The 15,247-nt window shown below is 41.0% G+C and overlaps 1 protein-coding gene across 4 annotated transcripts in view; it reads left to right on the top strand.

Annotated features, from left to right (window-relative positions):
- LOC139750430 (galactosylgalactosylxylosylprotein 3-beta-glucuronosyltransferase 2-like) overlaps positions 1-15,247 on the top strand; it is a 230,734-nt gene that overhangs the window by 210,820 nt on the left and 4,667 nt on the right. The gene's annotated exons all lie outside the window — the stretch shown is intronic.

Raw genomic sequence — 15,247 nt, 5'->3', positions numbered from 1 at the left:
CCTATCAGTAATTTATCTTCACAATGTTAGAAGTGGTGATAGCATATTCACTGACAGAGGGGTAGGTATAAATGTCAGCAAAGATGTTAGCAAACTGTATTAAATGGTATTAAGTGGTGCTAATGAATGTATTTACCGAGGGTTGTTGAATGTCATATATGTAACTGAAGACATCCTATTGGTGTGTATACTTTGCCTTTGATTCATATATCCTCCTAATCCTCCCTGTTTATGCTCTGCATATCTCTTGCTTCAATCACAGAACAATACCATCTTCAGCCTAATCTTCAGAGAGCAATCAGCAAACTGACACTCCATTCTTAACACTTTGGACCACAAATTCAACAGCATCCTACTCTGGTTCATGATACAAGAAAATTCTCACCTCCTGAACCAACCCAGCTCCCTTATAAGAAGCACATTTAACCCAGTTCATCAACATCTCTTCTAAAGAACACACAACATTATCCTAAAACATGACTAAAACAAATTAGCCACAAAGCAACCACATTGGCAAATGATAAAAAAATTAGCCACAAAGCAACAACATTGGCAAATAAAAAAAATTAGCCTCAAAGAAACCACATTAGCAAATAGGATAGTGATGACAAGCTTACACAACATCTACCTTGGAATATATGCCCACCCATCTTTCATTCTTAATGACATTCATAATACATTCAAAACCTTAAAGGAACTACCCTGTAGCAGGCACTGACAATATATCAAACTTCAAAAAATTTGTCCCAACTCAAAAGTAATCACAGACATCTTCACCACTTCTAGTTGCACAACAAAATACTAAACATCTAGAAACTTGCCAAATACCCATTCTGAAACCCTCCCCACCACCTGACTCTTCCTGTTACCCCATATCACTACTTGTTATCCAAACTCTTCTGATGATCCACAACAGAGTCAGCCAACAGGACACGCTCTCACTGACAGTGTGGCTTTAGACCAAATCACTCTTTTACCGCACTGGACTAGGATCTCACACAACACCTCCTGGACAGCTTCAGCTAATAAAAAAAAAAACCTCCCATACAGCACTTGAGGCAATAGATATCAGCAAAGCATTTGACACTGACCCCCAACACATTCTCACAGTGTATGTATTTGACACCAACCTCCACAACAGTGACAAAAAGTGATTCACTAATTTTGTAACTAGCAGCCAAGTCATGCACATTTGCTTCACAAACCAATTAAAATCCTCAGTCTTTACTGTAGGGTGCCCCAAGAGCCACACTTTCTCTAATATTTTCAGTCTCATCCATCACCTGAAGACCACAATATGAAAGACCTTTCACATGCAGACTGACCTCATATCAAAACACCAGAATTTGACTGCACATCAACAAACTTGCACTATTTTTTCACTTAATTAAAACACCTGCTCACCCAAAACAGTATGTACATCTACAGAGAGATCTACTGTTACCGTCTTAATCTCGGACAAACATGAATTGAACCTGCACTTTCCCATAACCCTGAATGGCCAGCCACATCCACTCAACTCCAACCTCAACATGACCTTTATTCCCCATATCACAAACATCAAAACAAAGGCCATAAACGAACTAAATGCCCTAAAGACACTTACCAGCATCAGTTTTAGGAAAGGAAAAGAATCCTTTGGTATTTCCAAGTAATTTATTAGCTCCATTCTTAACTACTACTAATTTGCCTTGTCATCCACCCTCTGAAAAGTGAACATGCAAATCATTCAGAACAAGACTTTCAGAGCAATTATCAGCTGACTAGTGATAACAAACATTCAGTACTTAAACAGTGAAACAAAAGCACTTGTAGAACATTCTCTTTTCACTATACTTAGCACTCAATTCTTTGCAAAAGCTGTACACTTCAACCACTGAAACTGTACCCCACCTTCCAAGTATCTTATCTGTAAGCACCTACCCATGCTTCATTCATCAGCAACCTATAAGTACAGATCCCCTCCTCCAACACATAAGATAGTGACAAAACAATATAATTGACTCAACTAGCTTTAAGCACCCATCCTCTCAGCTTATGACTTAAATTCCACTTTCCAGGCATGTATGAGTTGCACAATACTATGTGCATGGCAACAAATAGAAGGCATGAAGAATAATATTTTACTTGACAGCATCTCAGTAAAATGGATACAGAATTATCAAGTCAGTAATAATATTCAGCAGAAAGATACCAGACAAATATATGTGTCTGGCAATAAAAAATGAAAGGATTGTTTAATGCAGCACTGTAACAGGAAAAATATGAAATACATGAGGAGCTACAGAAACATTTAGATGAATACAAGTTCCATGGTTAAAATCAATCCCTGGTAAACTTTAGATTGACAACTATGCAAGAGATGTGGTGGCAGAGAAGCAGTATAATTCAATAAGCAAGAAATGCAGTAAGAGCTGTTCAGGTCCTCCCATTCTGGCAAAATCTTGTCACTGTCTATCTATCTGTATTTCTGACACTTGTTCCCTTCTGGAACTCCATTGCCGCTTCATAGGCTAAAGTGCCTCACTCTTAACAGGCCAGTGGCACAGGGCAAGTCTAGCACAGTGTTTGCAGAAGCTTCTATCTAATGTTCCTACCTACTCCTACCTAATGGTCTTACTTAAATGCTCCTACCTACTACTTCTATCTATTGCTCCTACCAATTTTGCCAAAATGCAGGGCTAGCACATTGTGTTAACCATAAAAAAATGTAGTTACAATAAGTGGTGTAAGTTAAGTGTTGTCAAGTGTTATGTGTGACAAGGAGAGATTGTACATTTGTGGACAGAGTACTAATAGTCCATGTGGGTGAGGCAGAAAGAAAAGACAGCTACCTGAGTCAGAGGAGTGCAGCTTGACAACCACTGAAGTGCTGGCTCACTATGCAGTCATAACTAACCCTTCTGATACCCAGGCAAGTAGTACTGGTAGTATACCTCCCTGATCGATGGCTGCCAACCAATTACTACCTAAAACCTTGTTACAGGTAGTCATAGGTAGGTGCTGTGCTCAGTGCAACATCCATCTCTCTTACATTGCAAACACCAATTCAGCATATCAAAGACCTTTCATGCCCAAGTTGAAACTTTCAAACTGAAGACACTGAACATTTACTCATCAATCATTCTATACTCGCCTCACATTGACATACACACATTACAACACTTCTTGACCTGTGGCTCTGCTCAGTGTGCATGGTTGGCTTCCAAGGTGCCCTGGAAAATGAAAAGTTGATGTTACTAGTAGTCAAAACCATTAACACAAATAACCCATTAAGAAAATAAGTATCATGTATATCATCCTTTGCTTACAGAGCAGGATGGAATGCACAGAATTCTTCTAAATTTCTATTAATTTTTTGTGACCCCACAGCAGCATTTGTATGATTAGAATATTTTTTTATTCTGAGCTGGCTGTTATATAAGTGAACCATATACTAGCTGCTTGCATCATAAGGTCCACAGAATGTGTGTAGGAAGAATATGTGACTACCTAGGAAAATGAACAAATAATACACACAAAAAATAAGTAAGAGTATGGAAGCAAGAAGTATTGATAACAGATATGGGAAAAACAATGGTTTTGTGTCTCTGAAAATTATGTCTTTCAGTCTGCTTTCTAACTTGCCTTCCCTATTTAGTTCTCTTGTAAGCCATCAGATTAACCTTAGTGAATGTGGAAAACACAAGACTAATCATTCAGCAGTCACATTTAATGCACCCAAAAAACATACCTATGGTTTGTCTTGAATGCTGTCCAAAAAAAAATCTTATCAATAATAATGCTACAGTCACAAGTTAAGCTGTTACCCCTATTACCACTAGTTATGATGTTCAAAACCCTTCTCTCAGCATACATATAACTAGTCTTGGACCATAAAGACAGCAGAAGGTGACTCAACCTCTCCAGGGGAAGGTGGGTTAAGTAAGCACTTAGGCTTAGTCAAAGCTTAGGTAAAACTTAATTTGCTCTCTTCCCTTTTTTCCATTTGGCAATAGCATTGTGACATACAAGTCTGTGATTTGCATTACAAACTTTATGCAACAATGGCATGTGAGTCTAGTTCCCTAAGGAGTAGTGGTAGTGTTAACCTGGTAAACAGAAAGTCTGCTGTGTTCTCAGTGGTTTAGATATGCTAGCTGTATAGAGATTACGTGACTGGTGGGCATACTGTAAGAGTTTTGACTCTTTGACCTTACAGAAGAGCATCATGGTACAGTATTTCCACTATGGTAGCTACTTTTAGTTCTTAAGAATGTTTAAAAAAAATCCCACTTTGTCATTCTTCAATGATGAAAATGACTGGGACCACCCGACAAGGATACCCTAGACCTTGTTAAAGTTTTACAGATCATTCTGATGAAAAAGCACAAGAAACTAAACTCACCAGTCACCATATAGGAGACGAAATGAATTTGGGAGTAATAACCCTCATTACTCCAAGTCCTTCTCCTCTTGCCAAATGCTTCCCCCCACCCCACTTCTCATTCCCACAAACTGCCTGCACCAGACTAACCTTCCCAGATAACAAAATGGATGCGTCTACTGGTGCAGAGAAATATTTTCTCTCCTTCGGAAGAAGACCCATTAACATAATCAACATAGGTTATAAATCATCTTACATCTTCATTTCCAGTGAGGGTTAAGAGATTATCAGAAACTAACTTCAAGGTCAGATAGGTAATGTGACCATCTCTACAGACACTCATCCCTGAAGATTTGGTCTTTTGATTCCCTGTGCTTTGTGGAAGCTGGTCAGTCTGCTTTCCTGAAGTTTATCTAAATCTTTATGATAGTTACATAGGTTGGATGGACCAGGTGGAGTGCTATCAGGATAGACAAGTAGAAAAAGAACAGTTCATGTAGCATGCTCCAGGTGGTCCTTGTGTGCATTGCAAGGTTGGTTGCTGAAGGTGGTAGGTTGGGAGTTCTCGTTGGTTGCTTTCATAGGCTGAGGATACCAATTGAGTGCAGTTGGTTTATAAATACTTCACCTTGGGGATCTTCAGCTTGTGTTGAGGCAAGTGGGTGTTACGCATAAAATCTCCATACTGATAGGTGTTAGGATGTTGGTCAGATTCTGCAGCTGGGGAGCTTATCTGGAAGGGTATATTGTAGATGGAGGTGTAAAGGTATTGATCATGTTGTAGTTAGTACTGTGAAGTTTTACTTGTGGATAATATTTCTAGGGTGTTTTCATTGTTTGTGAGCTGCTTTTTACTCGGAATGGTGTCAAAGAATGATGGTGGATGAGTGTTATGACTACTGTGAGTCTTCTTCTTGTCCTTACTGTCTGTCTTGTCTTTGGCTTGTGTAGCTGTAGAAAAGTGGAAAGGTACAATACTGTTGTTTTGTACCTTTACACTTGCAGATACTGTAAGTAGAAATTTCAGAATGGAACAAGACCTAACTAGGTCAACTGCTCACCAGTCTCAAGAGAATTGTGTGTTTGATCATCACATAAACAAACTGATGGCTGTGTTCTCGTGCTGTGCAGATTTTTTGGTCGTACAAAGGCCTGTTCTTTTTAATGTAATCATGGCAGACAAGAGTTCAGAAAATAATTGAGTATCAGGTTTGGATGAGTAGCATGTGTCATGCATGAAACACTTATAACACAAGATGATTCATGTTACCCTGGGCAACCTTGCTTATATACCCTTTTAATTAAGCATAGTCTTTTGTTACTAAAGCACTTTCAGCCTCTGGATAGTTGACCTACAACTACAATTATCATCTAAGAAATAAGAGATATCTCTGTTGCACTCATAAATAAAGGTAGATAGTTTTTTGTAGGCAGCCACCGACCAGGGAGGTATATCACCAGTACTACCAGCTTGGGTATTAGTAATGTTAGTGGCTACATAGTGAGCCAGCAATAAATATTGTCAAGTTGCCCTCCTTTGATCGAGATAGCTGTCTTTCCTTTCACCTTCATCCATGTATGGAATGCTAGTATGCTGTCCACAAGCATACAATCCCTCCTTATCACAAATAACACTTAACTCACAACTCATTCTTCACAACTCAAGATTTTCCTGCAGTGAGTGTTTTTTGGCAAAATGGTAGGAGCATTACATACAAGTAGTGGGTTTGAACTATAGATAGAAGCTTTAGATAGAAAAAGTAGGTAGAAGTTGCAGGTAGGAGCATTAGTTGAGAGCATTACGTACAAGTAGTAGGTTCTAACATTAGGCAGGAATATTAGGTAGACAGATTAGGTAGAAGTAGCTGGTGAGAACATTATGTAGGAGCCTCTGAAAACACCGCACTAGAATTGCCCTCTGCCAGTGGCCTTTTAATGGTGAGGCACTAAATGTTAAGAAGCAGCACTGAAGTTCAACAGTTATGGAGACTCTTGTTGCCATGCCTACCTCCTTGAGGGAGTTCCTAAAGGGAATACGCATCAAAGATATAGATAGATAGATAGAATAGTTTATTCATTGTTTCTTGGAAAATTTTAGGATGTAACAGACTACTGAACCTAATAACCTTGCTCTTATTCATATTTACTCGGCTTTCTTTCACAAACTTTTACCAAACTCAGTCACCAGCCTCTGCAGTTTCTCACCTGAATCAGCCATCAGCACTGTATCATCAGCAAACAACAACTGACTCACTTCCCAAGCCCTCTCATCCACAACAGACTGCATACTTGCCCCTCTCTCCAAAACTCTTGCATTCACCTCCCTAACAACCCCATCCATAAACAAATTAAACAACCATGGAGACATCATGCACCCCTGCTGCAAATTGACATTCACTGGGAACCAATCACTTTCCTCTCTTCCTACTCGTACACATGCCTTACATCCTCAATAAAAACTTTTCACTGCTTCTAGCAACTTACCTCCCACACCATATACTCTTAATACTTTCCACAAAGCATCTCTATCAACTATATCATAAGCCTCCAGATCCATAAATGCTACATACAAATCCATTTGTTTTTCTAAGTATTTTTCACTCCAACTTTCCACCTGCAATTTGGTCTCCCACTTCTCCTTGTTCCCACCACCTCTGACACATATATCCTCTTGGTCAATCTTTCCTCACTCATTCTCTCCATGTGACCAAACCATTTCAAAGCACCCTCTTCTGCTCTCTCAACCACACTCTTTTTATTACCACACATCTCTCTTACCCTATTATTACTTACTTGATCAAACCACCTCACACCACATATTGTCCTCAAACATCTCATTTCCAGTACATCCACCCTCCTGTGCACAACTCTATCCATAGCCCACACCTCGCAACCATACAACATTGTTGGAACCACTATTCCTTCAAACATACCCATTTTTGCTTTCCGAGACAATGTTCTCGACTTCCACACATTCTTCAAGGCTCCCAGAATTTTCGCCCCCTCCCCCACCCTATGATTCACTTCCGCTTCCATGGTTCCATCCGCTGCCAGTTCCACTCCCAGATATCTAAAACACTTCACTTCCTCCAATTTTTCTCCATTCAAACTTACCTCCCAATTGACTTGACCCTTAACCCTACTGTACCTAATAACCTTGCTCTTATTCACATTTACTCCCAAGTTTCTTCTTTCACACACTTTACTAAACTCAGTCACCAGCTTCTGCAGTTTCTCACATGAATCAGCCACCAGCGCTGTATCATCAGCGAACAACAACTGACTCACTTCCCAAGTTCTCTCATCCACAACAGACTGCATACTTGCCCCTCTTTCCAAAACTCTTGCATTCACCTCCCTAACAACCCCATCCATAAACAAATTAAACAACCATGGAGACATCACACACCCCTGCCGCAAACCTACATTCACTGAGAACCTATCACTTTCCTTTCTTCCTACTCATACACATGCCTTACATCCTCGATAAAAACTTTTCACTGCTTCTAACAACTTGCCTCCCACACCATATATTCTTAATACCTTCCACAGAGCATCTCTATCAACTTTATCATATGCCTTCTTCAGATCCATAAATGCTACATACAAATCCATTTGCTTTTCTAAGTATTTCTCACATACATTCCTCAAAGCAAACACCTGATCCACACATCCTCTACCACTTCTGAAACCGCACTGCTCTTCCCCAATCTAAGGCTCTGTACATGCCTTCACCCTCTCAATCAATACCCTCCCATATAATTTACCAGGAATACTCAACAAACTTATACCTCTGTAATTTGAGCACTCACCTTTGTCCCCTTTGCCTTTGTACAATGGCACTATGCAAGCATTCCGCCAATCCTCAGGCACCTCACCTTGAATCATTCATACATTAAATAACCTTACCAACCAGTCAACAACACAGTCACCCCCTTTTTTTATAAATTCCACTGCAATACCATCCAAACCCGCTGCCTTGCCGGCTTTCATCTTCCACAAAGCTTTTACTACCTCTTATTATCCCTGGGGACTGGGGAGAAAGAATACTTCCCATGTATTCCCTGCGTGTCCTAGAAGGCGACTAAAAGGGGAGGGAGTGTGGGGCTGGATATCCTCCTCTCCTTTTTTAATTTTCCAAAAGAAGGAACAGAGAATGGGGCCAAGTGAAGATATTCCCTCTAAGGCTCAGTTCTCTGTTCTTAACGCTACCTCGGTAATGTGGGAAAAGGCAAATATGTATGAAAGGAAAGGAATATATTTGTTTTTATTTATTTTTATTATACAGTGTCGCTGTCTCCTTCGTTAGCAAGGTAGCGCAAGGAAACAGACGAAAGAATGGCCCAACCCACCCACATACACATGCATACACATACACGTCCACACACGCACATATACATACCTATACATTTCATCATATACATATATATACATACACAGACATATACATATATACACAATTCACACTTGCTGCCTTCATTCATTCCCGTTGCCACCCCGCCACACATGAAATGACAACCCCCTCCCCTGCATGCATGCAAGGTAGCGCTAGGAAAAGACAACAAAGGCCACATTCATTCACACTTAGTCGCCAGCTGTCATGTATAATGCGCTGAAACCACGGCTCCCTTTCCACATGCAGGCCCCACAAAACGTTCCATGGTTTACCCCAGACACTTCACATGCCCTGGTTCAGTCCATTTACAGCATATCAACCCCGGTATACCACATCCAATTCACTCTATTCCTTGCACGCCTTTCACCCTCCTGCATGTTCAGGCCCCAATCGCTCAAAATTTTTTTTTACGCCATCCTTCCACCTCCAATTTGGTCTCCCACTTCTCCTTGTTCCCTCCACCTCTGACACATATATCTTCTTTGTTAATCTTTCCTCATTCATTCTCTCCATGTGACCAAACCATTTCAAAACACCCTCTTCTGCTCTCTCAACCACACTCTTTTTATTACCACACATCTCGCTTACCCTTTCGTTACTTACTCGATCAAACCACCTCACACTACATGTTGCCCTCAAACATCTCATTTCCAACACATCCACCCTCCTCTGCACAACTCTATCTATAGCCCACGCCTCGCAACCATATAACATTGTTGGAACCACTATTCCTTCAAACATACCCATTTTTGCTTTCCGAGATAATGCTCTCGCCTTCCACACATTTCTCAATCCCTGGGGATGGGGGAGAAAAATACTTCCCACGCATTCCCCGTGTGTCATAGAAGGCGACTAAAGGGGATGGGAGGGGAGGGGGCTAGAAACCCCTCCCCTCCTTGTATTTTAACTTTCTAAAAGGGAAAACAGAAGGAGTCATGTGGGGAGTTCTCATCCTCCTCGAAGGCTCAGATTGGGGCTGTCTAAATGTGTGTGGATGTAACCAAGATGGGAAAAAAGGAAAGATAGGTAGTATGTTTGAGGAAAGGAACCTGGATGTTTTGACTCTGAGTGAAACTACGCTCAAGGGTAAAGGAAAAGAGTGGGTTGGGAATGTCTTAGGAGTAAAGTCAGGAGTGAGTGAGAGGACAAGACCAAAGGAAGGAGTAGCACTACATCTGAAGCAGGAGTTGTGGGAGTATGTGATAGAGTGGAAGAAAGCAAACTCTAGATTAATATGGGTAAAACTGAAAGTGGATGGATATAGATGGGTGATTATTGGTGCCTATGCACCTGGTTATGAGAAGAAAGATCATGAGAGGCAAGTGTTTTGGGAGCAGCTGAGTGAGCGTGTTAGCAGCTTTGATGCACAAGGCTGGGTTATAGTGGTGGGTGATTTGAATGCAAAGGTGAGTAATGTGGCAGTTGAGGGCATAATTGGAGTACGTGGGGTGTTCAGTGTTGAAAATAGAAATGATGAAGAGCTTGTAAATTTGTGTGCTGAAAAAGGACTGGTGGGAATACCTGGTTTAAAAAGAGAGGTATACATAAGAATATGCATGTAAGTAGGAGAGATGGACAGAGAGTGTTATTGGACTATGTGTTAATTGATAGGCGCATGAGAGAGAGACTTTTGGATGTTAATGTGCTGAGAGTGGCAACTGGAGGGATGTCCTGTCATTCTCTTGCAGAGACGAAGGTGAAGATTTGTAGAGGTTTTCAGAAAAGAAGAGAGAAGGCAAGAGCAAATGATGTAAGGGGAGTGGAGGAGGAGTGGGATGTATTTAGGGAAGCAGTGATGGCTTGCACAAAAGATGCCTGTAGCACAAGAAAGGTGGGAGGTGGGCAGATTAGAAAGGGTAGTGACTGGTGGGATGAAGAAGTTAGTGAAAGAGAAGAGAGAGGCATTTGGACAATTTTTGCAGGGAAATAGTGCAAATGACTGGGAGATGTATAAAAGAAAGAGGTGAATTGAGATGGAGTAGTATTTTGAAGGTTTGTTGAAAGTGTTTGATGATAAAGTGACAGATATAGGGTGTTTTGGTCAAGGTGGTGTGCGAAGTGAGTGGTTTAGTAAACAGAGAAGAGGTAGTGAAAGCTTTATGGAAGATGAAAGCTGACTAGGTGACGGGTTTGGATGGTACTGTAGAGGAATTTATTAAAAAAGGGGGTGACTGTGTTGATGACTGGTTGGTGAGGATATTCAATGTATGTATGGAGCATGGTGAAGTGCCTGAGCATTGGCAGAATGCATGCTTAATGCCATTGTACAAAGGCAAAGGGGATAAAGGTGAGTGTTCAAATTACACAGGTATAAGTTTGTTGAGTATTCCTAGGAAATTATATGGGAGGGTATTGATTGAGAGGGTGAAGTCATTTACAGAGCATCAGATTGGGGAAGAGCTGTGTGGTTTCAGAAATGGTAGAGGATGTGTGGATCAGGTGTTTGCTTTGAAAAATGTATGTGAGAAATACTTGGAAAAACAAATGGATTTGTATGTGGCAGTTATGGATTTTTTTTAATTTTCCAAAAGAAGGAACAGAGAAGGGGGCCAGGTGAGGATATTCCCTCAAAGGCCCAGTCCTCTGTTCTTAACGCTACCTCGCTATTGCGGGAAATGGCGAATAGTGTGAAAAAGAAAGAAAGTTATGGATCTGGAGAAGGCATATGGTAGAGTTGATAGAGATGTTTTGTGGAAGGTATTAAGAGTATATAATGTGGGAGGCAAGTTGCTAAAAGCAGTGAAAAGTTTTTATCGAGGATGTAAGGCATGTGTACGAGTAGGAAGAGAGGAAAGTGATTTGTTCTCAGTGAATGTCGGTTTGCGGCAGGGGTGCATGATGTCTCCATGGATGTTTAATTTGTTTATGGATGGGGTTGTTAGGGAGGTGATTGCAAGAGTTTTGGAGAGAGGGGCAAGTATGCAGTCTGTTGTGGATGAGAGGGCTTGGGAAGTGTCACTTGTTGTTTGCTGATGATACAGTGCAGGTGGCTGATTTGGGTGAGAAACTGCAGAAGCTGGTGACTGAGTTTGGTAAAGTGTGTGAAAGAAGAAAGCTGAGTAAATATGAATAAGAGCAAGGTTATTAGGTTCAGTAGGGTTGAGGGACAAGTTAATTGGGAGGTAAGTTTGAATGGAGAAAAACTGGAGGAAGTGAAGTGTTTTAGATATCTGGGAGTGGATTTGGCAGCGGATGGAACCATGGAAGCGGAAGTGAGTCACAGGATGGAAGAGGGGGTGAAGGTTCTGGGAGCGTTGAAGAATGTGTGGAAGGCAAGAACGTTATCTCAGAGAGGAAAAAAGGGTATATTTGAAGGAATAGTGGTTCTAACAATGATATATGGTTGCAAGGCATGGGCTATAGATAGGGTTGTGCGGAGAAGGGTGGATGTGTTGGAAATGAAATGTTTGAGGACAATATGTGATGAGGTGGTTTGATCGAGTAATTAATGAAAGGGTAAGGGAGATGTGTGGTAATAAAAAGAGTGTGGTTGAGAGAGCAGAAGAGGTTGTATTGAAATGGTTTGGTCACATGGAGAGAATGAGTGAGGAAAGACTGATAAAGAGGATATATGTGTCAGAGGTAGAGGGAACGAGGAGAAGTGGGTCTGGCATCACGTCTGTCTTAAAATTTTCATTATGTGGACTAGAAAGGGAACTGTTTACCATTTCTAGGTTGCATGATCCATAGGGATAGAAACATTTTTAAGTTTAACATATACAGAAACTCAACATGACAGAGTTAAGTTATCATTATTCCATATACAGAAACTCAACATGACAGAGTTAAGTTATCATTATTCCAGTTGATGTTCCTTAGGGCATTATGTATATGTAGACCAGAATTTATTGATAATGAGTTTGAGAAGTTATATTCTATTAGATCCACGTTAAAGTATCCTAGATCTTTCATTGATAAATCCCTTAAGTCGGCAAAGAAATAATTTTATAGAGTTAAACTCAAACCTTCCCTTGATACCAAGAACCTTTTAGCTCTCCCTTTCAGTGATAATTTAACTACTTCCCAGGTTGCTTAAATCCATTAATGTAAATGTAGCCTTCAGCAGTAACAGTACTCTAAAGAATATCTGTATCAAAAACTCACCAGAAAATTTTTTGGGCTGTGTTTACAGAATACCCTTGAAAGTATTGTTTATCAGGAAAAGTATATGCAAGAGAGTTGAATGATACAGTGATGGAAGTGACTGAATGCAGTAAGTGAGGAGCATGGTTTGTTTAGGATAGGTATGGGATGTGTGGATCAGATTTTTGTGATGAAAATGACTGAAAAAGTATATAGCAAAAGCATATGAGAGAGTTGAGTGGAATGCTGTATGGGATGTGTTAGGGATACATGGGGCAGGAGGACAACGAGGACAACTGTTGGATGGTGTGAAAGCCTTCCATGGAGTAGCAAATGCATGTGTAAGAGTAGATGGAGAGCTGGGCAAGAGTTTCAGTATACATACAGGTATGAGGCAGTTGCTGTGTGATATTACTGTGGCTTTTTAACATATATATAATATAAATATTTATCTATTATTTATTTCGCTTTGTCGCTGTCTCCCGCGTTTGCGAGGTAGCGCAAGGAAACAGACGAAAGAAATGGCCCAACCCACCCCCATACACATGTGTATACATACACGTCCACACACGCAAATATACATACCTATACATCTCAATGTACACACATATATACACACACACAGACATATACATATATACACATGTACATAATTCATACTGTCTGCCTTTATTTATTCCCATCGCCACCTCGCCACACATGGAATAACATCCCCCTCCCCCCTCATGTGTGCGAGGTAGCGCTAGGAAAAGACAACAAAGGCTCCATTCGTTCACACTCAGTCTCTAGCTGTCATATAATAATGCCCGAAAGCACAGCTCCCTTTCCACATCCAGGCCCCACAGAACTTTCCATGGTTTACCCCAGACGCTTCACATACCCTAATTCAATCCATTGACAGCACATTGACCCCAGTATACCACATCGATCCAATTCACTCTATTCCTTGCCCGCCTTTCACCCTCCTGCATGTTCAGGCCCTGATCACTCAAAATCTTTTTCACTCCATCTTTCCACCTCCAATTTGGTCTCCCACTTCTCCTCGTTCCCTCCACCTCCGACACATATATCCTCTTGGTCAATCTTTCCTCACTCATTCTCTTCATGTGCCCAAACCATTTCAAAACACCCTCTTCTGCTCTCTCAACCACGCTCTTTTTATTTCCACACATCTCTCTTACCCTTACATTACTTACTCAATCAAACCAACTCACACCACATATTATCCTCAAACATCTCATTTCCAGCACATCCACCCTCCTGCGCACAACTCTATCCATAGCCCACGCCTCGCAACCATACAACATTGTTGGAACCACTATTCCTTCAAACATACCCATTTTTGCTTTCCAAGATAATGCTCTCGACTTCCAAACATTCTTCAAGGCTCCCAGGATTTTCGCCCCCTCCCCCACCCCATGATTCACTTCCGCTTCCATGGTTCCATCCGCTGCCAGATCCACTCCCAGATATCTAAAACACTTTACTTCCTCCAGTTTTTCTCCATTTAAACTTACCTCCCAGTTGACGTGACCCTCCACCCTACTGTACCTAATAACCTTGCTCTTATTCACATTTACTCTTAACTTTCTTCTTTCACACACTTTACCAAACTCAGTCACCAGCTTCTGCAGTTTCTCTTATGAATCAGCCACCAGCGCTGTATCATCAGCCAACAACAACTGACTCACTTCCCAAGCTCTCTCATCCACAACAGACTGCATACTTGCCCCTCTTTCCAAAACTATTGCATTCACCTCCCTAACAACCCCATCCATAAACAAATTAAACAACCATGGAGACATCACACACCCCTGCCGCAAACCTACATTCACTGAGAACCAATCACTTTTCTCTCTTCCTACACATACACATGCCTTACATCCTCGATAAAAACTTTTCACTGCTTCTAACAACTTGCCTCCAACACCATATATTCTTAGTACCTTCCACAGAGCATCTCTATCAACTCTATCATATGCCTTCTCCAGATCCATAAATGCTACATACAAATCCATTTGCTTTTCTAAGTATTTCTCACATACATTCTTCAAAGCAAACACCTGATCCACACATCCTCTACCACTTCTGAAACCACACTGCTCTTCCCCAATCTGATGCTCTGTACATGCCTTCACCCTCTCAATCAATACCCTCCCATATAATTTACCAGGAATACTCAACAAACTTATACCTCTGTAATTTGAGCACTCACTCTTATCCCCTTTGCCTTTGTACAATGGCACTATGCAAGCATTCCGCCAATCCTCAGGCACCTCACCATGAATCATACATACATTAAATAACCTTACCAACCAGTCAACAATACAGTCACCCCCTTTTTTAATAAATTCCACTGCAATACCATCGAAACCTGCTACCTTGCCGGCTTTCATCTTCCG

The sequence above is a fragment of the Panulirus ornatus genome, chromosome 9 (assembly GCF_036320965.1).
Source record: "Panulirus ornatus isolate Po-2019 chromosome 9, ASM3632096v1, whole genome shotgun sequence".
NCBI lineage: Eukaryota > Metazoa > Arthropoda > Malacostraca > Decapoda > Palinuridae > Panulirus > Panulirus ornatus.
This window is presented reverse-complemented; position numbering and strand designations above follow the sequence as displayed.